Source organism: Aedes albopictus, chromosome 2 (genome assembly GCF_035046485.1).
Source record: "Aedes albopictus strain Foshan chromosome 2, AalbF5, whole genome shotgun sequence".
NCBI classification, from domain to species: domain Eukaryota; kingdom Metazoa; phylum Arthropoda; class Insecta; order Diptera; family Culicidae; genus Aedes; species Aedes albopictus.
The window spans coordinates 266106540-266128849 of NC_085137.1; the positions used below are offsets into that span (position 1 = coordinate 266106540).

A 22310-nucleotide genomic window follows, 5' to 3' on the forward strand; every position below is an offset into this window, starting at 1 on the left:
GATACAGCGGCCGTTCGCTCGTTGCAAAATGTTTTCTTTGCAACGAGCGAATGCCATTCGCTAATTGCAACGTCACTTTGACACTAAAGTGCATCGAAATGATTCTGTCACATTCGCCCGAAAACCATTCGCCCGAATCACAAACGCCCGAATGACAAACGCCCGAATTTCAATCGCCCGAATAGACAATTCGCCCGAAAAGACCATTCACCCGAATGACCATTCGCCCGAAAAGACCATTCGTCCGAAAGACCATTCGCCCGAAAGACCATTCGCCCGAAAGTCATCCGCCGATTCCATGCAATTTCTTTGAATAGGTTTTTTTCTGGTTTTCCATGATGAAAGTTTAAGGACAGACGCATGGTGTACTTAGTATCTGACAAATCTCAAGAACAGCTGGACTAGTGCCAATAATAATCGTATTAGCTTAGTTTGAAAGAACAGCCTTTGTTTTGAAGAAGGCCTAATTTCTTGTGAAAATATTGCACAATAGGTCATTAATCGTTATAGTATTGTTGATCGAGCGGATAACGCCAAAAGTTCAGCGCAGAATAGTCAACACTTTTAAGTTAATAGTGTTCAACTGATTTACTCGGAATAACTACGTTTCGTTAAAACGAACAATAGTTCATAAAAATTAAAACGTGTGAGCTAACGGATGCAGAAAAATGGCGAGAATGCAGCATTCTTATTTGAATAAGCTGTTCTTTTGAAACCATGTTTTGAATCCAGAAGTTGTAAAAAATAAAACGTCAAGGTTCCCCATAAAATAACAACTTAAAAGAGCAGCCCATGATTGAAAGAAGGGCGAATTTCTGGTAAAAATGACATCAAATTGAATTAAATTTCCATGAAGATAGAACTAGAAAGAAAAGCCTATCAACAAAAGAAGGGACAATTCCAATAAATGTTTCCACAGCTATATTGCTGAAAATGTTTATAACAGTATAAGTTTTATATCAGACTGTGTTCAACGAAAGCAATACGCGTGAACGACGCCTTAATTGATTTCAGAAAAGTATTTTTATGATTCGGATTTTCGGGCAAGTGGTCTTTCGGGCGAATGGTATTTCGGGCGAATGGTCTTTTCGGGCGAATGGTCTGTTCGGGCGAATGACTTTCGGGCGTTTGTTACATTCGGGCGTTTGTCATTCGGGCATTTGGAATTCGGGCGAATGGTTTTCGGGCGAATGTGACAGAACCCATCGAAATGCACTGCCAGCATGACTGACATAAAGACACTATATGCAAAGACACGAAATGTTCCAATTGGAATTTCAAATTTGCTGTCAATGTCATTCCAATCGAGCAGGAGACCTGTCAAACGCGCTTTAAAAGCATTACTCGACAGCATCATTGTCATGACGCGACAATCATCATCAACAGCAACAATCATCAGATTTCGTGTCGTTAGCATACAGTGTCTTTAGACTGACAGCATAAATTTGACACTTGATTGCTTTTTAATTGCAAACACGTGTCAAATTTTGCAATTAGCGGACTTGCAATCAAAAGCGTTGCAATGAGCGAGTTTGCAACGAGCGAACGGGCTCTGTATAAGACTTATACTGTTATAGACATTTTCAACAATATAGCTGTGGAAACATTTATTGGAATTGTCCCTTCTTTTGTTAATAGGCTTTTCTTTCTAGTTCTATCTTCAAGGAAATTAAATTCAATTTGATGTCATTTTTTACCAGAAATTTGCCCTTCTTTCAATGGGCTGTTCTTTTAAGTTGTTATTTTATGGGGAACCTTGACGTTTTATTTTTAAAATTTGGATTCAAACCATGGTTTCAAAAGAACAGCTTATTCAAATAAGAATGCTGCATTCTCGCGATTTTGGTGTTTTTTCTGCATCCGCATTTTATTTTTTATGAACTATTGTTCATTTTAACGAAACGTAGTAATTCCGAGTAGATCAGTCGTGAACACTATTAAGTTCAAAGTGTTGACTACTCTGTGCTGAAGTTTTGGCGTTATCCTCTCGATCAACAAACAAGAAATTAGGCCTTCTTCAAAAGATAGGCCGTTCTTTCAAACTACACGCAGAAGTCGGTCCACTCAATAATGAGCAAGATCTACTCAAATTTATATTCATCCCATGGCACTCCTAAAGTGAGCAAGAGGGGCCTTACTCATTTTTGAGCAAGTGCTTGAGAGCCAAAGCAGCATGAGTAAGCTTCACACATTGAAGCGTTTCGTCACCATTCCGGAAGAATGAGTAACCGTTACACATAAATGCGTATGCTTCGCTTGCTTCGGAAATGTGTGAAAGTTGCACATTTGACAAAATTTATTTTATTTCAATGTTGTTTTTGTGATAAATAAAACTCAATTGTTTGTGGTAGTTTAAGATTTACAATAATATAATTATAAAAAAATACATAATTTTGAAGAAAAAAATATTTCGATGGGCCTGATGGACATTCTGATTACGTTTGGTAAACTCTTGTGTTAACATCCAACGAATCTCTGCTAATGACGCAGGAATAGAAGTAAATTCCGTGAACCGGTGCTTTGGCCATTCCTCCTGTTCGTAACCGAATGTTATCGAGTGAGTCAAAACTTGACCAAAACGCTCACTCATACTCGTGGTGGTTCCGAATCGGCATATTTTCTAATCTGCATCACAGAAGATAACATAACAATGCATTTCTTCACCTAAATTTAATTAAAAAACTATATGTTATCACTTTATTTTATTAATTTTAAATGGAATACTTACTTTCGGTGATCCCCACAACGAAAAACTTTTCTTTTTATTTTTTTAATAGCGTTTATTGACCAACGCTCGCTTTTTGGAGCGTTTGTCAACACAAACCAGGAGCTCAAAAATGAGTAAGTGGCCATCAGCTCACGGCGTGAGTATGACGTACACATAATTTTCACACATTCTCCCGGATTTGCAGCGATGCTCCACAGTGAGTAACTGTTACTCATGCGATGTGCGGAGCAGTTTAAGCGTGTAAGCTTATGATTATTATTGGCGTTAGTCCCGCTGTTCTTGCGATTGGTCGGATACTAAGTACACCATTAGTCGGATATTGTGATTTTACTTCGAAGATGAATTCCAAGGGAATTTGTTTGAGCTGGTTGGGAATCGCCGTTTAATTGCACTCATTATATCCCCCACACAAGGGGCGTTTCAATGCGTTCTTGTAAAATTATAGACTTTTATGTTAATGCTCTTATTACGTTAAACGACCTCTAGACTGATTCTCTGTAAAATAATATATGTAACACGCATTGAAAAGTTTAATGCTGAACTTTTAAACTAGAATTTTCCATATTTTTTATAACGAAAACTTTTTATCTCGACGAATTCTTCCGAAAACACATTGGAGCACCCCTTCGACTATGCTCCTCCATCCTTGCCACCATCAGCTGGCAGCATCAGCAGCATGAGCAGCATAAAAGAAATGTCAGATTGAATCAAAACAAACCACACCAACCGAGAGAGAGAATCTCACGCACGTGTTGCTCCTACGTTAAGGGTCTGTCTCAATTGGGATATTAAAAATAATTTTAATTAAATTTGACAGTTCGAAAATTATTTTTCCTTGATTTTCGAACTGTCAAAAATAATTCTGCTCCAGAGCGGACTTATGTTTGACAGAACGATAATTTTCGTCCTCACCAGCTCGCGCATGCGCACGCTTGTCCACTGGTGTTTGTTTACATATCGGCTTGCGCTTTTCTCTCTGTTTCTCTCTTGCGTCGATTTTGAGGTGAGCCCGTCTATGCGTCCGTAATAAATATAATGTAATCATTTTTATCATAGAAATGTGTGTATGGATTTGGTATGGATGAAATTTTGCTTAATTGTACTTTATCCTGCTGAAGTCCGTAGCTTGATTGGCGGCGGATAGCGAAGTGTTTTCCGTTGAATATTGTTCAAGGAGTCGGCATTAGATAAAAGATTTTATACAATTGTAAGTAATTAAACCGATTTCTTTTGTTCAATAAATATTCTAAGCTGATACTGGTGTTTATGAATATAGGGTATTAGTTTCCTTATTAATCATGTGGCTCCCATTTTTTTAAAGACACGGACACGTTCAATGCGTCCAGTGAGCTATTCGCTCTTTGAAGGAAGCACGACACTAGACAACGGACTAGCATGCAACGCCCAGTGGCACAGCCGAAAACTTTGCCTGACAGCTGCGGCGAGAATTGAACCTGCGCTCCTTAGCACGATGCGACTATGTGCTTGATGACACTAGCCGCACGACCACGAAGCCACACAAAAAAAAGCAAAGGATTGAAGCGTTGTTTGTTTTGTTTCTCATTTTTGTATTATGCCTCTCAAGAAAAATCAGAATATGGCGATTATCTGCCTCTGGCTTCTGATATCAGTGCGACAGTCACTAATCATAACAGCATCAACAGATTTAAAAGTATATAATTCCACTACAGTCCCGATTCGTTCGTTGGCGGCTCGTTAGATGGGTTGTCTCGATAGTTGAATGTTCACTGGTTGGAGCAAAACCCACACGCTCGCGTCAGAATACCCATTTTTTCATTGCTATCTCTGTCGCTCTTCAAGAAGCCCCATTTAAAAATACCCATTTTCAAGTTGGGCGGCCCAAGTCATAAATGGGTATTTTTAAATGGAGCCTCTTGAAGAGCGATAGAGATAGCAATGAAAAAATGGGTATTCTGACGCGACCGTGCAACTAAAAGCACTGTCAATGTCGAAATCGATGTCAAAACGAGTTTGACGTCTGACCGCCGTCGCATCGCAGCTCCTATATACAGAACGTTTGTGCAAGTATGTGAGTGTTTCGTGACGTATTTCTCGTCACTTGCGTGTGTCTACAGCATTTTGATCAGTTGTCAGTTGCCCCAACGAACGAACACGATTCGGTAATCGGGGCGCAGTCGTGACCCAACGAGCGAATCGCCACTGTATATGGGGTTTGACAGCAAGAACACTCATTCCACTGAGCTACTCTCGCCGTTCGTCACAATTACATTCAAAAACATCTGTCACTTCGCGAAACCCACGTGCTTTTGTTTTTGGCGGGAACACGTTTTCTTCTGTTTTGCCTTGCGACTGTCATGCGGCGGTATGCCTTGCGAGCGTACGACCGCCGCAGGACTCTAATAAAAGATAAGCGCGACAATATTTGTTGTCAGGAGTGAGCCCGCATGTATTTATTCAAAAAGAACGGAGCCCGTGCCGTAATCGCTTGTTTTCTTCTCCTTCTTCTTTTTTCTGGCCAACTAGCACCGTTCGGCGCCAGTTGTGTTTTACGTCGGCTGGGTCTAGGAGCTAAGCCCTAAATTCCGACGCCCCAGGGAGACAGCCACCACACCTGAGGACCCTACATATCGCACCCATCAACACATGGGCCGGGACCTACGGCTTTACTTCCTATCCGAGGGAAGGCGTGATCACGGATTTTATGTCTCAGAAAATCCCATCGGCGTCGACGGGAATTGAACCCCGACCGACTGGGGTGAGAGGCAACCACGCTTACCACTACACCACCGACGCCGACCGCTTGTTTTCAACTACACGCAGAAAAAAGCATGGTAAAATCAAAAATATTCCAGGTAAACTCAAATAAATTGTCAATTTGTTCTGGCAACAAAAATAAAACTGTTTGGAGCAAATCGAACGTCACATTTGAAGCAAATTCAATCCATTTTTGAAACAAACATGTATCTTCTGACTGGTTATGTTAGAAACAAATGTAAAAATTTTTGTTTTTTTGTGGCAGGTCGGCCCTACGGAAATATTTGTTTTCCAATTAAATTTAGAAAATTATTTCCTTCTCTAGGAAAATCCACTTCCCGCGTGGCACTTTCAATGCCAACATCATGTAGATAACATACGCTCCCGAAATCAATGGGATTTCGTGGAAACTTTTGGTGAAACTTGCCTTTTTTTGCAAGAGGAAAACTTGTTTGGTGATGCAGCTGGAACTTGAGAGTTTTGTTTATGTTCTCGACGGCGGAACGGGGGGCTCTTCAATGGGTATTGGAAAAATCAATATGTAATTGAGTTTGTTTTAAAAATTAATATTTTAGTTTTAAATATTTTATCAGTTTACTGAATAAACATGAATATTTTTGTTTCAAACGAACGAAATTTGTCTCCGTGTAGGATGAATTTGGGAGCATGCTATTACTGATGGCAAACATACCCTATGTAACTCTTCTTGTTTTCCTTCCAGCATATGAAAACGCTTGCTCAGACTACCGGATCCCTGGCTGCACGTCAAGGCGCGGTTTGATTGCCTCCGAATCAGGCTCCAAAGACGATTTATTTTATGAAAATTTGCACGCACACTTAATTTTGAATACCGTGTTCGATAAATTTTTGACGAAAATAGAACAGCTGAACACATCAATCATCGATTGTTTACCTTTTATTTATTTATTGTCGTCAATCACATATGTAAACCCTGTTGTTACAATTTATCTTAAGAACTAGTTTACTTATATATTTATATTACACTAGCTGTCCCGGCAAACTTTGTCTTGCCGTCTTGGGGTGGTTTGACAACTATTGAGCTCAAAAAGCACCGCACTCTAGATTGGTTTTATTTCGATCGTGTTTTTCCTCTAAAAGCACGCACACAGAACGACGACGCGATGCAACGACGAATCAAGACGGACTCAGAAAACAATATTTAACATTAGTAGCGAAGAACTCCTTTTGAGCACAGACAAACAGACGTAACTCTTAGCGGAAATTCAATAGAGGTAATAAACTATAGAGGAAGAATGTCGCTGGCGTCGCTGCCGAAACATCTCTTGCTGGCGGAGATAGGCTTCCCAGCTCACAATAATCAGTATTTTAGCAATTTTCTTACTTTTCTAGTTTATTTTCATAACTTTTTATACATATAAACACAGCCACCATGAATACGAATCGAACCGTGCCAGAGTCATGCTGATCGGTTCACCCGTTCGTGAGTTTTGTTGCCTCAAAGGTACATCAAACTCATTTTTATATATATAGATAGGAATTATGCATCCTTCAATATGCAACTCTTCGTTAACGTATTCATCGAAAGTATTCCTTAAGTCTTGTCTTGGAAAATGTGAAATCATTGTATTCACTGTGTTTATTATAAACAAGCATCATTTGATTAGAGGGATTAAATTTGGCATAGTCAGTACGGTAAAAATTAATAGAAAAAATGGCTATCGATGATGCAAATTTCGTGAGGGCAAGTAAAAGTTCACTTTTGATAGGAGCTCAATAGCATTAATTCTGTACGAAATAATATTATTTAAGAATGAAACCATCGCGAACTCTCTACGCTCTTTCAATGTTTCAATATTTATAAGCATTCATCGAGATTTAAAAGACGGCAAAGCAAGTGATGACCTACCTAATCTGCGGAGTGCATATAACAAAAACTTCTTCTGTACAGACTCAATTCTATCTCCGTGGGTAGAAGTATGAGGCGACCAAACTATGCTGCAATATTCTAATATTGATCTGACACAGGGGGTCGTGCATAAATTACGTCACGCTTTTAGAGGGGAGGGGGGGTTTGGCAAAACGTGACGAGCCATACAAAAAGTTTTAGGGTCCCATACAAAAAGTGTGACATAGGGGGGAGGGGGGGGGGTGAAAAAGGTCGATTTTTGCGTGACATAATTTGTGTATCACCCCTAGGCTATATACAATGTTTAATAGTGTATTAATAAGGATCATTGAAGATATGTCAAAAGCGTTTTATAAAGCTCAACATTCTATATACTCTATTTATAATTGTGTTAGTGATCAATAAAAGTAAGTTTTGAATCCAAAAGAATATTATGGTGCCAGCACCAAACCGAATAGCGACGTTTTGACTAGCGACACTTTTCGACTAGCGACACTTTTTTTCAGTACCGGGTACAGTGCGCTGTGTGCGTTCAATGATGGACTATCATATACGTCACTTCCGATGTAAGTTGTAAACATCCCAAAATAAACAAAAATATTTTTCTCAAAAAAAGTTTTTCGATCTCCAATCGAATTCATAATACCTAAATCTCTGATTCTGTTGCACCTTTCAACATTTTGATTTCCAAGAGTTATTGTTATATAAGTGGTATTTCGTTTCCTACTAAAAGAAATTAGGTTGCATTTCTAGAGCAACATGTGAAAAGGGCGGATATCCAAAATGTTAGAATCGAGAAAAACGCTTGCAAAGTTTCACAATCTAAAACTAATTCCTATTTAACACTTTGTGCGCGTGTACTCAACCTTTTTCGTTGTTTTAGAAGAAAACACTATCCTCTTGGTGATTTTATATCAAAAAGTACAAACAAGCGTTTTTCCTTGAAGAATATGAATGAAATGAAAATTACGCCCAAATAAAAACTCATTGGTCATCACGCCCGACATGCTACGCCGCTTGGTCGCCAGCACTGGAATTACGCCTGGTCAATATTACCTAGAATCGATCGCTTTTGTTGTTACGCCCGAAGAAATTTTGTATCGAAATTAGTGGAATGCAATAGATTTTGAACCTAATCCACTGCAATAAATTGATTTTGAAGCTTTCTTAACTAAAAGCAACTAATTGAAGTTTATCTGACATTGGACAATGGAGGAGGAAGGAAATTTTCTCTTGACGTTGCCTACGATGAGTGGTAAAAAACCAATGAGTAAAATGCAGTGGAAATCAGATTTCGATTGAAATCTATATTCTAGCTCTTCGGCGAGATGGACCACCCATGGTCTTAGCCAGAAAAGACAGCAAAGAAAAAAAAATATTCTAGCTCTTATCTATGAACAACTCTTTACAGTTTATCTAGTATCGTACAGCAAAGGAGGGAGTTGTCCCTGCCATTGTCCATAATGCGCGTTGAAAAAAAAAAATAGCTACAGTACCGATGGGGAAGCGGCAGCATATTATGTTCCCAACAAGCCCGTGCACAACCGATGGGTTTTGGGGGTTAAACTCCTCCCATTGCCGATACTCTATACACAAGGCCTTCTTCACCCTTCGCCAAAATTGGGTAAAACCCCTCCCTTGTCGTGTTTTCTGTGCACGGGCCTGGTTCCCAATATCACCTTTTGTTGAATCTACCTGCTGTGACCTATACCGGTCAATAGATTTGAGACCATTCGCTAACATTTTTATCACTGAAGCTTTACCAGCTGCATATCATCCAAATCTGGGTCCTTTGGAGAAAATATATCCTGAATAGACATTGAAGCCATATTACCGCCACTTATTGCAGTCAGTCAGCGACTTTATTGAATTTTACGATGAAAAACGCACGATTTGATCTTGGGCGTAAGAACCATCCGTGCGCAACAAGAGCAATAAGTGCGCGGCGGATTTCCACTCAGACATTTTGATGGGCGCCGAAGCACGACGTAATGACGAAGGTTTTTCAATAACGGTGTAAGTAGTTAGGGGCGACTTTAATCAAAAGTGGGAGTAAAAGTTTTGTGTAAATTTGATAAATATGAATAACGAGATGCTGTTCTCGACTGTTTATTCAACAGTGTTAACAATTTTGTGCATTTTTGTGCTTTTTTTTCAAAGGCGCAAAATCATTGGCGGAACAACCAAATGAAGTGATCAAAATCAGATGTGGAAATCCGCCTTCATTTAAATTATTGTTTTCCAGAAGTTGAAACTCATTTTTGAGCTAACGTCAGGAAAAATCATATGTTTATGAGTTGTTTCATCAAATTATGCTGAAAAGTGATTTGTTTACATTTTGGCTCTTCCGCCCTTTTCAAATGTTGGTCTAGATTTCTTCACATTCAGCTGTAGAAGACTTTTTCGGCACCATGTATGGAAAATTTTTATGATTCGATGTCTTCAGTATTTTTTACCTTAAGATATAGCTTCATATCATCAGCATAAATTAATAATCTTATTTTCTTGAGAATGTGTGGCAAATCGTTTACAAACAAAATAAATAAAAGCGGACCTAAATGAGAGCCTTGCGGCACCCCCGAAGTGGCGCGTACGGCGGTTGACTTCTGCCCATTAAATCTAACTATAAGAGGTTGACCAAATATGATTCAATCCACTTTAGAAGTTGAGGTACACTGAGAAAAATTTTATAGTAAAGTTAATAATTCAACCATGTTTAATTTTACCATGCCTAAAAATAGTCGTAACGAACATGTAATCAGTAATGACTACTATGTTTTCCTTGCAATTACCATGGTTTGACAATCAAGCGCATAGTAATCAATACCATCAAACGTGGTTATCTTGATTACGCTGTTCGTGGTTGTCAGAACCATGTTCATGTTTTCCTAGTACTATTTCCATGCTTAGTTTTACTTTTTCCGTAGTTTTTCTCGTTATCGCCCATTTCCAAAAAATAAATGGTTTGCCACGTAACCGGTTTCATAAAAATTAATTTCTGATGAAGACATAGCTTTCTTGCTTTCTTATTGGTGAGTTTTTCCATTGATTTCTGTTGTTTTGAACGCTGATCGTCAATCTATCTGGACCCACAGTAATTCGGCCAACGATGTTCCCGCTAATTCTCCTGGTAACAGGTTTGCCGGATTGAAAACCTACAGCAGGCATACCAGAAGAATTTCAAAACCATCCGTGCAAATACTTCCCTTCCAAGGCAGCTAGCCATCGAAGAGATGCTCCGGAAGTTGGCTGATGGAAATTTGATTCCAAGGAACAGAGGGATAAGAAGGCGCCGAGGAAGGAAGCGAAAAGTAAGTAACGATTTCATTCTAGGAATTCTGCCACATATTCCATTACATTTCCTGTCATTCACAGGTTACATAAAACTACTCGAACCCAAGAGCCAACTTCCTTACTCTCCTTTTAATTGATTGAACCGGAGAAATAGGAAGTGTCCAGGTCGAAAAATTACATTCCAAAAATTAAATCTCAGCTTTGGCGATGACACCCAATCCGCAATTCGCGGCTGAACTTCGGTGTAATTTTCCTTGTTCCATAAGTTCCGTCGCCGCCGACCAATCAGTTCACGCCAGAAACCCTCAAACCAACCCTCCGTCACAGCATCCTTCCAGCCATGATCAGCAGCTTAATTTCCCGAATGACGTCGTTTACCCGCAGTTGGACATCCCCAGGAACTTAAGTCGAACCATCACATCTTGGCGCTCCCGGAAGATTTTCATGTAGAAACCATTAATAATGTATACATTTTATCAATTTATTTTAATGGGAAGCAATAAATATAATCAATTGCATTTTTTTTTTCAATTTGAATGTAAACAACAAAGACGACAGGACGACACTACACTGAAAAAAAGGGACATGGTAACGGCGACCAAATCGAGGGTGAAATTAAAACACTTTTACTACTTGATTTTGGTAGACCATGATTAATTTTTGAAACTACCATGTGCAGGGTTCAATTTACCATGTCGCTTTTTATTTACATTTTATGGTAGATTTTAACCTTACTTCGTAGTTCGTTTTACTATGTGCTTGATAAGCAGCATAGTACATTTGACCATGGCGTTACGGTTTTAGTTACCATGTGCGTGGTTGAATGGTAGTGTCGTCCTGTCGTCTTTGTTGTTTACATTCAAATTGAAAAAAAAAATGCAATTGATTATATTTATTGCTTCCCATTAAAATAAATTGATAAAATGTATACATTATTAATGGTTTCTACATGAAAATCTTCCGGGAGCGCCAAGATGTGATGGTTCGACTTAAGTTCCTGGGGATGTCCAACTGCGGGTAAACGACGTCATTCGGGAAATTAAGCTGCTGATCATGGCTGGAAGGATGCTGTGACGGAGGGTTGGTTTGAGGGTTTCTGGCGTGAACTGATTGGTCGGCGGCGACGGAACTTATGGAACAAGGAACATTACACCGAAGTTCAGCCGCGAATTGCGGATTGGGTGTCATCGGCAAAGCTGAGATTTAATTTTTGGAATGTAATTTTTCGACCTGGACACTTCCTATTTCTCCGGTTCAATCAATTAAAAGGAGAGTAAGGAAGTTGGCTCTTGGGTTCGAGTAGTTTTATGTAACCTGTGAATGACAGGAAATGTAATGGAATATGTGGCAGAATTCCTAGAATGAAATCGTTACTTACTTTTCGCTTCCTTCCTCGGCGCCTTCTTATCCCTCTGTTCCTTGGAATCAAATTTCCATCAGCCAACTTCCGGAGCATCTCTTCGATGGCTAGCTGCCTTGGAAGGGAAGTATTTGCACGGATGGTTTTGAAATTCTTCTGGTATGCCTGCTGTAGGTTTTCAATCCGGCAAACCTGTTACCAGGAGAATTAGCGGGAACATCGTTGGCCGAATTACTGTGGGTCCAGATAGATTGACGATCAGCGTTCAAAACAACAGAAATCAATGGAAAAACTCACCAATAAGAAAGCAAGAAAGCTATGTCTTCATCAGAAATTAATTTTTTATGAAACCGGTTACGTGGCAAACCATTTATTTTTTGGAAATGGGCGATAACGAGAAAAACTACGGAAAAAGTAAAACTAAGCATGGAAATAGTACTAGGAAAACATGAACATGGTTCTGACAACCACGAACAGCGTAATCAAGATAACCACGTTTGATGGTATTGATTACTATGCGCTTGATTGTCAAACCATGGTAATTGCAAGGAAAACATAGTAGTCATTACTGATTACATGTTCGTTACGACTATTTTTAGGCATGGTAAAATTAAACATGGTTGAATTATTAACTTTACTATAAAATTTTTCTCAGTGTACCATTCAACCACGCACATGGTAACTAAAACCGTAACGCCATGGTCAAATGTACTATGCTGCTTATCAAGCACATAGTAAAACGAACTACGAAGTAAGGTTAAAATCTACCATAAAATGTAAATAAAAAGCGACATGGTAAATTGAACCCTGCACATGGTAGTTTCAAAAATTAATCATGGTCTACCAAAATCAAGTAGTAAAAGTGTTTTAATTTCACCCTCGATTTGGTCGCCGTTACCATGTCCCTTTTTTCAGTGTAGGCTCCCTACACTGAAAGAAAAAGTATGGTACTGCGAACCACGACATTGTGTTTAATTTTACTATTCCCAAATATCGTAATCATAACCAATAATTTATTTATACCAACCTGAGAGAGAGAGGAGACAGCTCACTGACGGCGCCGATGTTTACATTTCTTCTTCTTACTTCTTTTTACAATTTTGTGCGCCGCACAATGGTTTGAAAATTTATTATTGGTCAAAATTGTTTTGCATATTGAGTTTGCTGCGACAGAGCATGGAAAATAAATGGATTCGTTGCGCTGGTTGACGAAAACTGACCATCATCATTGTATCTTTTTTTAATTTCAACAAATGGAGCGAAATTTTAATAACATACTTTGAATATTTGGCCACTCCACACCACCAATGTGCGATTTTCAGCTCGGTTCGCGGTGACAGTTTGTGACAGGTCCTCCTTGACATTAAGTAGCACGCGATCGAAGCCAGCTGTCTCCTCTCTCTCAGATACCAACCAGAAACCAGTAAAAACTACCATGTAACATAGTAATTGTGACATGGTAAAGTTAACAATATACATGTCCAGCAGTACTATTCTATTTTTACCATTTATCGAACAAACATAGTAATATTCACTCTAAAAATGTTTGCACGAAATATCTACATTTTCGAGCTTACAATACATCATAGTTGTTAAAAACATTTAGTTGTTGTCTTCATTTTTTAGTTTACTGCGTCATTTGCGAAGGTTCGCCATTTGCAAAATTTGCTCCACCTCCGCATCGGAAAATTCAAGCGTTAAAAGTTCAGGTAAATTGTGCAAATATTAATATGAATTTAACATTCCGACTACATTTGGAAACAATAATCTTTTTACCACAGTGAGTCTTTGCCGCGCCAAATTCAACATTCTCTAAGGACTAGAGTTGGGCGGAAAAGCTTTAAGTTTGGCCGGGTGTTGCCAATCAGTGGAACGAAACAACGATACTCAAAATGGCACGGAAAACGTAAGTAGGCTGTTAAATAAATTGAATTGGCTTTACTAAAGAGACTTCATAGCATTTACTAAAATTCTAGGTATTCCCAATTTGATCCTATTCCGAGCCAAGAAGCCCATTGCCTGACTGGATCCCTCAGTGATCTCGGGCAGTCCAAAATGTGCAACATCTGCAACAGCCTCTTCAAGTTGGGAGCAGAGACGTTCGGACCAGCTAGATGACGATGCCACAGAACAAAAATTTATTATCTGTTAGTTCTACAAGGATTATAGTTCTGTAGTGTGTAATACTTAGCATGTATCATATAATAAAAACAGGATCAAGTTCATGTGTTTTTGTTTCAACTTATAAATAAACGGAAACTACTGGTGCCGATTTGCAACCATGCGTATAGTTAAAATATTATTTTCATGGTTGCATTTACTATGGTATTCATCAGTGCACATAGTAAAAGACACCAAAAACATTTGGTGGAAATAACCATAAAAAGTAAACAAAAACGGGCAAGGTAAATTTAACCCTTGTCATAGAAGTTTCAAGGAAAAATTATTGTCTACGAAAATCAAGTAGTAAAGATGTTTTAATTTGACCCTATGAAATGGTAAAAGTTACCATGTTCACTCAGAAATAAAAGAAGTCATTAATGCATATTTTTCATGCAAAATGATGGTTCGACTGGGTTCATGCATAAAATGACTAAATCGAGAAAAGTTTTAGCTTAACTTAATTCCGTTTAGTTTAATAATGACTATTTATTAGATTTTTCTATCTAAATTCTAGAATTTGTGAGTTTTCATGATCGATTTGTTTTAAAGCTATTAAATAAAAATTTTATATGTTATTTACATCGTATTTTCAGGATTTTTATTTCTCATATATCACATAGGTTTGAAATTAATGAATGTAGAATTAATATTGTTATGAAATACGATAACACGGTCCAATCATAGATGCTGCGCTCTGCATAGACCACGGTAGCGCCATCCGGTCGTGGAAAGCGAAACATCAGACATTTCAAGCGGATATTGGCTCTCTAAACAACAGCTTGGTGTCCTATCTGAGATGAATATTAAAAATATTTTTATTTTACCTACTGAAACGGTTTATAAATGTAGAAAACTAACTTACCTTTGAAACAGTTTATTTACACGAAAAAACTTCTTAAGTCGCAATGGCTGATGGCTTATGTATTCGTTCTAAAAAATACTCATTTTTGAAAACTTAACGGAAGTTATTCATAACATGCCTTAGAATCAGATTCTTAATGCATAATTTGTAGTATTTGATATGCATAAATTGAACATAGTTTGCAAATGAATAAAATATAGTCATTTTCTGACTTTCCCAGTTTCTGAGTGTTCGTTTTCTCAGTGTAATCAACGAACTCTATCACTGCGAACCTGGCATTACCCTTTAAAGTGCAAAAAGTACCCATTTTTTGCAGATATATGGAGCTGTCAAAAAACAGAGTAATTAAAAATTTTGCAAAAAGAATAAATTTTGCCCTTTTTGATGAATGGAGCTCTTACCCAGTTCAGGGTGAAAATCCTCTTGAACTTTTTCCTCCAATCGTCAGAAAAGTTTGGTGCGCGCCGCAAGTTGTTTCGGAGAGCAATTTTCAAAATTGAAAATCATCATTCGAGCCACGTATGGAGGAACTAAAAATGAAATTGGACGGTGACAGCTTCCAGAAACTGCGAGGTACTTGATAAAGGATTTTTATGCGATTAAAATTCAGAAATATGTTTTTATCAGAGTTTGTATATATTTCATTCTTTGCTTTCCTATTTCTGGTTTGCCATGTCCAGTGTCGAAGTGTGGATTGATCGTTGATGGCTATGTGAATGAACTGAAGCATCATGTAAAGCAGTTCCATACATGAATACCAGTGCCAGAGTCCCTGTTCCGTTTAGATGCCGGATTTGCGGATCGTGGCGTGGCAAACTGAATTCAAGCAGTTAAAGCGTCACATAGTGCAATCAAACCAAATGTAAGACTATTGTTCTAAAGTGAATACTGTAAAATATAAACGAATAAAAGGTTTATTGAAATTAATTAATTATTTTTTTTTATTATGACTAAAATCGCGAAAATCTCATTCACATCGGATCCCACTAGACCACTCATAAAGGGTATTGTTTACCCATTTTTTTCAACTCATAAGAACCACAAAACAGGGTAAAATTTATACATCGGTTTGACGTACAAGCCCTCTACTCTTTAAAGAGTAAAGACCGTTTACTCTTTTTATGAGTTCACCTAGTTACTCTCAAAGAGGGTACTTTTTCACCCTTTAAAGAGTACTTTAGTTTCTCAGTGATCAAATTTGTGGCTGTTGAGCGACCTTTAAAAAATCCATGTTGTTTTGTAGTTGTTAAACTTTTAACTTGAGCAACGATTGCTTGAAACAGCTTTGGAATGCAAGAAATAAGAGCAATACCGCGATAATTAAGCTGCTAGTACACAGGGTCAAATATTTGTCCAAAAAGAAACCAATGCTCAAACATCTTGTTTGACTCGGTCGAATTTTCATTAGTGTCTAACTGATGTTGTTTCTTGAGTTCTTTTCTTGTCAAATATTTGACCCTGTGTACTACTGGCCTTAGCATCATCAGATTTCTTACCAGACTTGAAAATAGGCACGAGAAATGAGCGTTTCCAAATTTCAGGAAAAAGTCCGGATTTCAGTGACATATTGAACAACCAAAACAGTTAATTCAGTTGCGAGATTGTTCATGAATACAGGAGGAACTTCTTCAGGCCCGGAACCTTTCGATGCATCCACCCTGATAAAAAATATCATAAAAATACGATAAATTTTATTGTTACAACACCATTTTTTTCGAAAAAAATTCACCATTAAACGTATTGTTATTTGCACAACACACTCACCATCACCCCTATTGTTCTATACCATTCGGCGAATGGTAAATGGCACTTTTACAATAAAAAATGGTGGTCGTTCTGTATCTTAACCATAAAATTTTGAGAAAATTTTCATTCACTTTTTTCGCGAAAAACAATAGAATGTATTGTGTTTTTATGAGACATTTTTAGGGCAATTTTCAAAAGAAAACAATATATCCTAATGTTTTTTCATTGTTCTTACAATACAAATACAATTAATTGAATGGCGTCAAATGAATCGTTGTTACAATAAAAATACAATAATATTTGTTGTTATTTGTAAGCAGTTTTCGCTTTTGAAAATCCATAGAATTTATATTTCCCGCTAACATTTATATCCAGCATTTACGAGCACTAACGGCCGATAACATGATATGCACATTTTATGATAAGAGTCAAACACTCTGGTGTCTGTCTGGTATGTGTTGCTTGGCAGCTGTTGATAAGATCTATCATCAATCTTTTCAAATAACTGCCAAATATCACAAGTCAGACATCAGGTCGTATGATCCATACCATACCGTTCACAATTCATGTGACCATTAGTATCTGTAAATGCTGAAGAAAAATGTTACCGAGAAATATGAATTCTTTGGTTTTTCAAAGGCGAAATCTGTTTATATAACTACAAATATTTGCATGTTTATTTTAACATCGGTTCAACTGACCCCATTGAACAAATTGTATTTGTATTGTTATCAATGGTAATTTACTATTTACTAGATTCCTTTAATTTATTGGAAAACATTAGAAAAATCATTGTCTTTTTCTTGTCGTAACGTCCTCACTTGGCTAAAACCTGCTATTCAGCTAGTTTTCTATAAGTACTTCCTCAGTTATTCATTGAGAGCTTCCTCTGCCAACACGGCTTGACGTCTGTCAGTCGTTGAAGTTTTAGCGAATAACATTCGATAACCGAAACATCCACTGTACTCAAATTAAAACCGAAAACTATATAAAAATATGGCAAGTGATTTTGTATTTGATTATACAAACATGATCCAAGCAACAATAATATTTATTGTTATTTATTTGTTACGAATTGTTTTTAAGTGTAATTGAGAAATAAACTCTTTTTTAATAAAAAGTCCATGAGAACTTTGCAGGCACTTTTGCAACTATATAAAAACAACTTAAATTAATTTTTACTGATAATAACTTTAAATTACAGTCCGGATTCGCTGGTTGGGTCACGACTGCGCCCCGATTAGCGAATCGTGTTCGTTCGTTGGGGCAACTGACAACTGATCAAAATGCTCTAGACACACGCAAGTGACGAGAAATACGTCACGGAACACTCACATACTTGCTTAAACGTTCTGTATACAGGAGCTGTGATGCGACGGCGGTCAGACGTCAAACTCGTTTTGACATCTATTTTGACACTGACAGTGCTTTTTAGTTGGGTTTTGCCCCAACCAGTGAACATTCAACCATCGAGACAGCCCATCTAACGAGCTCTCAACGAACGAATCGTCACTGTATTATAGAACTATTGAAAAACAATCGAATAAATTAGTCACTAATAAAGCTAATGTTCACTTATTGTACGAACTACAGTGTATCAAACAATTGTCCGTACAGTAATTTTTTGATTAAAATAATTTTTCATTTAAATGTTTATAACTTTTTTATACGTCAATCAAAAACACTGAAATTTTGACCAATTATAATCCATATATTAAAGCTCCATTGGTAAAATTTTGAGTGAGATCGAATAAGTTTTCTGAAAGTTATAAAACTTTCAGTAAAACTCATAAGATTTTCTAACACATTTTCAAAACATCATATCTCAATATGTACTTGATGAAACTTTTTGATTTTTTTTGTGTTACAGCTTATACCTTTGGCTTTCATATGCAACTTCGTTTGAAGTTTTATATTCACTACAAAAAATATGAAAAATCTGTATATGTTCAGAGTGTCATTTGGAAATTTATCATATTTTGATCAATAAAAGTGCCAAGTGTTTTCAACTTTTTTAAACTCTCTTAATGTAATATTTTTATACAGGACCTACTAAACTACATATGAAGAGTAGGTCCTATGGATTTTCCGTTCAGTCAATGCACTTTTATTGGTGGAAAGCGTTTGGCAGATTATATGTGCAAAATATAGTAAATTTTTAAACATCGTCAGCTACATAAGCATATTTTTCATATTTTTTGTAGTGAATATTAAACCTCAAACATATCTGCATGTGAAAGCCTTAGGTATAAGATGTAACACATAAAAAATTAAAAAAATTTCATCGAGTACATATTGAGATATAATGTTTTAAAAATGTGTTCAAATATCTTATAAATTTTACTAAAAGTTCTATAACTTCCAGAAAACTTATTCGATCTCGCTCAAAATTTTACCAATGGAGCTTTAATATTTGGGTCATGATTGGTCAAAATTTCAGCGTTTTTGATTGACGCATAAAAAAGTTATAAACATTTGAATTAAAAATTATTTTGACAAAAATTTGCTGTACGGACAATTGTTTGATACACTGTATATGGGCTTGATTTCTATTTTAAAAAGTAACAATATATATGCTATGTGTTTTATTGTGAACAATAAAACCAGTAATATGTTAATAATATTTACCATGTAATGAATGGTATTTTTTTATCCGGGCAGGTTCTTGAGAACATGCCTTGTCATGCACATCGATATGGCTGATACATATGTCACTAGGAAAATCTGGTTGGGCTTTAAAATAATCGTAGTCACGATCAGAATTTGAGTATGTCGTGTAAGTTTCTTGAAAAAAATTCAGCAAACAGATTGCATATTTCTTGTGAATTTTTGCCAACCTTTTCATTCCGTCAAATCGATTACCGACACGGAGAAACTCAAGTACCTAAATTTGAGTTTTTTTTTAACTCACTTTTGAGTTCTTTTTTGTCTCCTCTCTCATCCACTCACTTTGTTGTTGTCAGAGAGCGAAGAGCAAACCAAGCCAACTTTGACAGTTTGGTGCGGGAAGCCAAAATTGAGTGAACAGTGAAAACTCAAATTTGAGTTTTTTGAACTAGCAGTTGGGTGAAAAAAACTTAGCCGGTAGGTACTTTGCCGCACGGGATCAAATGTAAAAAACCTACTTCAACATCGCTTCCACGAACTCAAATATGGGTTCCCGCACGCAACCCCGAAGTTGGGTGAAATAAGCTCATATTAGCCATTAGGGTACTTTATTTTCTCCGTGGAAGCTACCGAAATCAGCGGGGCAGCACGGACGTCAACCACGAATAGATGTGCCGTAGTCCACATGAATTTGACATGTTTGGAAAATTGACACTTTTGGACACTCTGACAGATCTGGGATGTGCACGACATTTAGTCATAAGGTAATTAGTCATTACCATTAGGGAAGATTCAAAAATTACGTCCATCGTTTTTCGGGATTTCTAAACCCCCCCTCCCCCCTCTGTCACGCAATTTCCCTATACCCAATACACGTACTGTCACACTTTTCTAGACCACCCCCCCCCCCCTCCCCCAAATGTTGGACGTAATTTTTGAACGTTCCCTTAGTTATTACTTAAGTAAAACGTGTAAAACTAGCAAAAGGTTATCAAAATTTTAGCGTGAAATCGTTCGAAATTACACGACAACGCGGAGATAGCAAATAAATCAGTAAGAAGTTGTGTAATTCATCAGTTTTCAGCACAAACAATTTTATACGTGTTTTTGTTGTGAGCTACGGGGATTTTGCCTTTCGCTGGCCTCTGACCGAAATAGTTCTGCTTTTCTATTTTCGTCAAAAAAGTACCGAACAAGCAATAGACCATTCCCGTCTGACCTAACCCCACTTTTTTACATTTTTCTTCGAAAGATAATTCATTTTTATGATCATTGCCGTTTTTCAATTTTTTTTATATGGATTCTGTAGGATTTCCTCTAAATAAAACTTAAACACGGACACATTTTTTTTCATTTTCCATTTCGATTTTTTTTTATTCATGTTTTAACTTCAACCGACATCGACAACATCCATCACAAAACTGCCTCATTCACGTCTACTCAGTTATCTGCTCTCCCTTTTGTCGTCGATCACCACGTTCGTTCATGCGCTCGAACATCACGCACACCAGCAAACCCCACCAACCACGCATGAAGCTCGTGCTTTCCCGCATTCGCCATCGAGGAAAACATGATTGTAGCCATGTACCTCATTCCACTCTAGTTGTTTGCCAATATACAAATTCTGATTTTATTTATTTTGCACAAATAGGAACAATTCAAACAAATGGATTAGCAGATATTTAATCAGAATATTTTAATTTATAAAGCTATCAAGCTATATCTATCCTACATCTCCCTTCTCCCCTACTCTAACAGCAGCTTGAAACATACAATTGTTTTGAGATCTGAAAAATATATAGAATAAGTTATTATTGAAATGAGTGTTGAAGCCTGCAAAAATGAATGAAGAAAACCTGAAAAAAAATGAAAAATATTAAGAATGGGTCCAAATTAATAACTATAATAACTAATAATCATTAAATCATGTTTAGCATCATTGGGACGATCGAGCAAATGCTGGAATAGCCTATTATGATGCTTATTGTAAACTTGGATTTTGTCTCTATGGAATATAATAAATTCGATGATGATTATTGAAAACCTAACATATCTAATGAATTTAAACTTATCTGAAGTTCTACGCTCATTGATTGTATGAGTAATGTATCTCTTCATCGAATTACACGAATATTTTCTACAAACCATCCTGCTCTAACGTATTTTACAGATTCATTATTCTTTCTAAAATTTCGATGGCCAAAATCAAATCCACATGAAGCAAACGTCACCTTTCAGCTCGTAAATCCCTTGGTGTGTTGGAATTTTTAGTAAAACTATTAAAAACCCATAGTTCTTTTCCTGAATCATCACTCAAAGATAAAATGCTCAACAATTTTTATCCATCCAGATCATACTTTATATTTGAGGCCAATCAATCTACCAAAGGCTTTATATTCATCAATACACTTAGGAATATTCAGCAAACTGACCTACCAAAACCAAAAGTCATCTTCTAGATAAATCATTCCGCACATTGGTTCATGAAATAGCTAATCAGACAAATCAAATCCATGGTATCTTTCAGATTCAGCAGATTGGTCATCAATTTGCTCGAAAATATATTTTTCTCATTCTGATCTACCCAGTTCAGTTCGTTTTTGTGCTGAATTTTTCAATCAGACCCATTAAAATCTACCATCATCATTTTCCAGGTACAACCCAAGTAACCACGAAGCCGTATATAAGTGCATCAATTTTGCCTTATATTGACAATTAAAATTGTGAATATAATGCGTCATTGCTTTAAACATCTCATTGAAGCAATATTAAAGTCGAAAAGGGTCCCACTAAAATCAAATTAGTGCCACATATTGCAGCACGCTGACAGCCATTGCTAAAGTAACATAAATGCATGTGCTGTACATTCGCATTTACACATGCTTGATACGTGCAACGCGCAAAACCAAAACAAAAATCTATTTTT

The 22310-nt window shown here is 37.1% G+C and overlaps 4 long non-coding RNA genes across 5 annotated transcripts; 2 read left to right on the forward strand and 2 right to left on the reverse strand.

Annotated features, from left to right (window-relative positions):
- Window positions 1–576: 576 nt before the first annotated feature.
- Window positions 577–3890, reverse strand: LOC134288067 (uncharacterized). Its single transcript, XR_009997741.1, has 2 exons — window positions 2729–3890; window positions 577–2664 (listed from the first exon to the last, which is right to left on the reverse strand). It is a non-coding gene; the product is annotated as an uncharacterized LOC134288067 (long non-coding RNA).
- A 5899-nt stretch (window positions 3891–9789) lies between these two features.
- Window positions 9790–11164, forward strand: LOC134288069 (uncharacterized). The gene is made up of 3 exons (XR_009997742.1): window positions 9790–10384; window positions 10448–10663; window positions 10728–11164. It is a non-coding gene; the product is annotated as an uncharacterized LOC134288069 (long non-coding RNA).
- Window positions 11165–11523: 359 nt separating this feature from the next.
- Window positions 11524–13550, reverse strand: LOC134288070 (uncharacterized). The gene is made up of 4 exons (XR_009997743.1): window positions 13421–13550; window positions 12304–13033; window positions 12025–12240; window positions 11524–11960 (listed from the first exon to the last, which is right to left on the reverse strand). It is a non-coding gene; the product is annotated as an uncharacterized LOC134288070 (long non-coding RNA).
- LOC109405579 (uncharacterized) lies at window positions 13440–14516 on the forward strand. 2 transcript variants are annotated; one of them, XR_002129002.3, is made up of 3 exons: window positions 13440–13715; window positions 13788–13912; window positions 13965–14516. It is a non-coding gene; the product is annotated as an uncharacterized LOC109405579 (long non-coding RNA). The 2 variants fall into 2 exon arrangements; XR_002129001.3 differs by having other exon boundaries at window positions 13451–13715; window positions 13983–14516.
- The last annotated feature ends 7794 nt before the right edge of the window (window positions 14517–22310 follow it).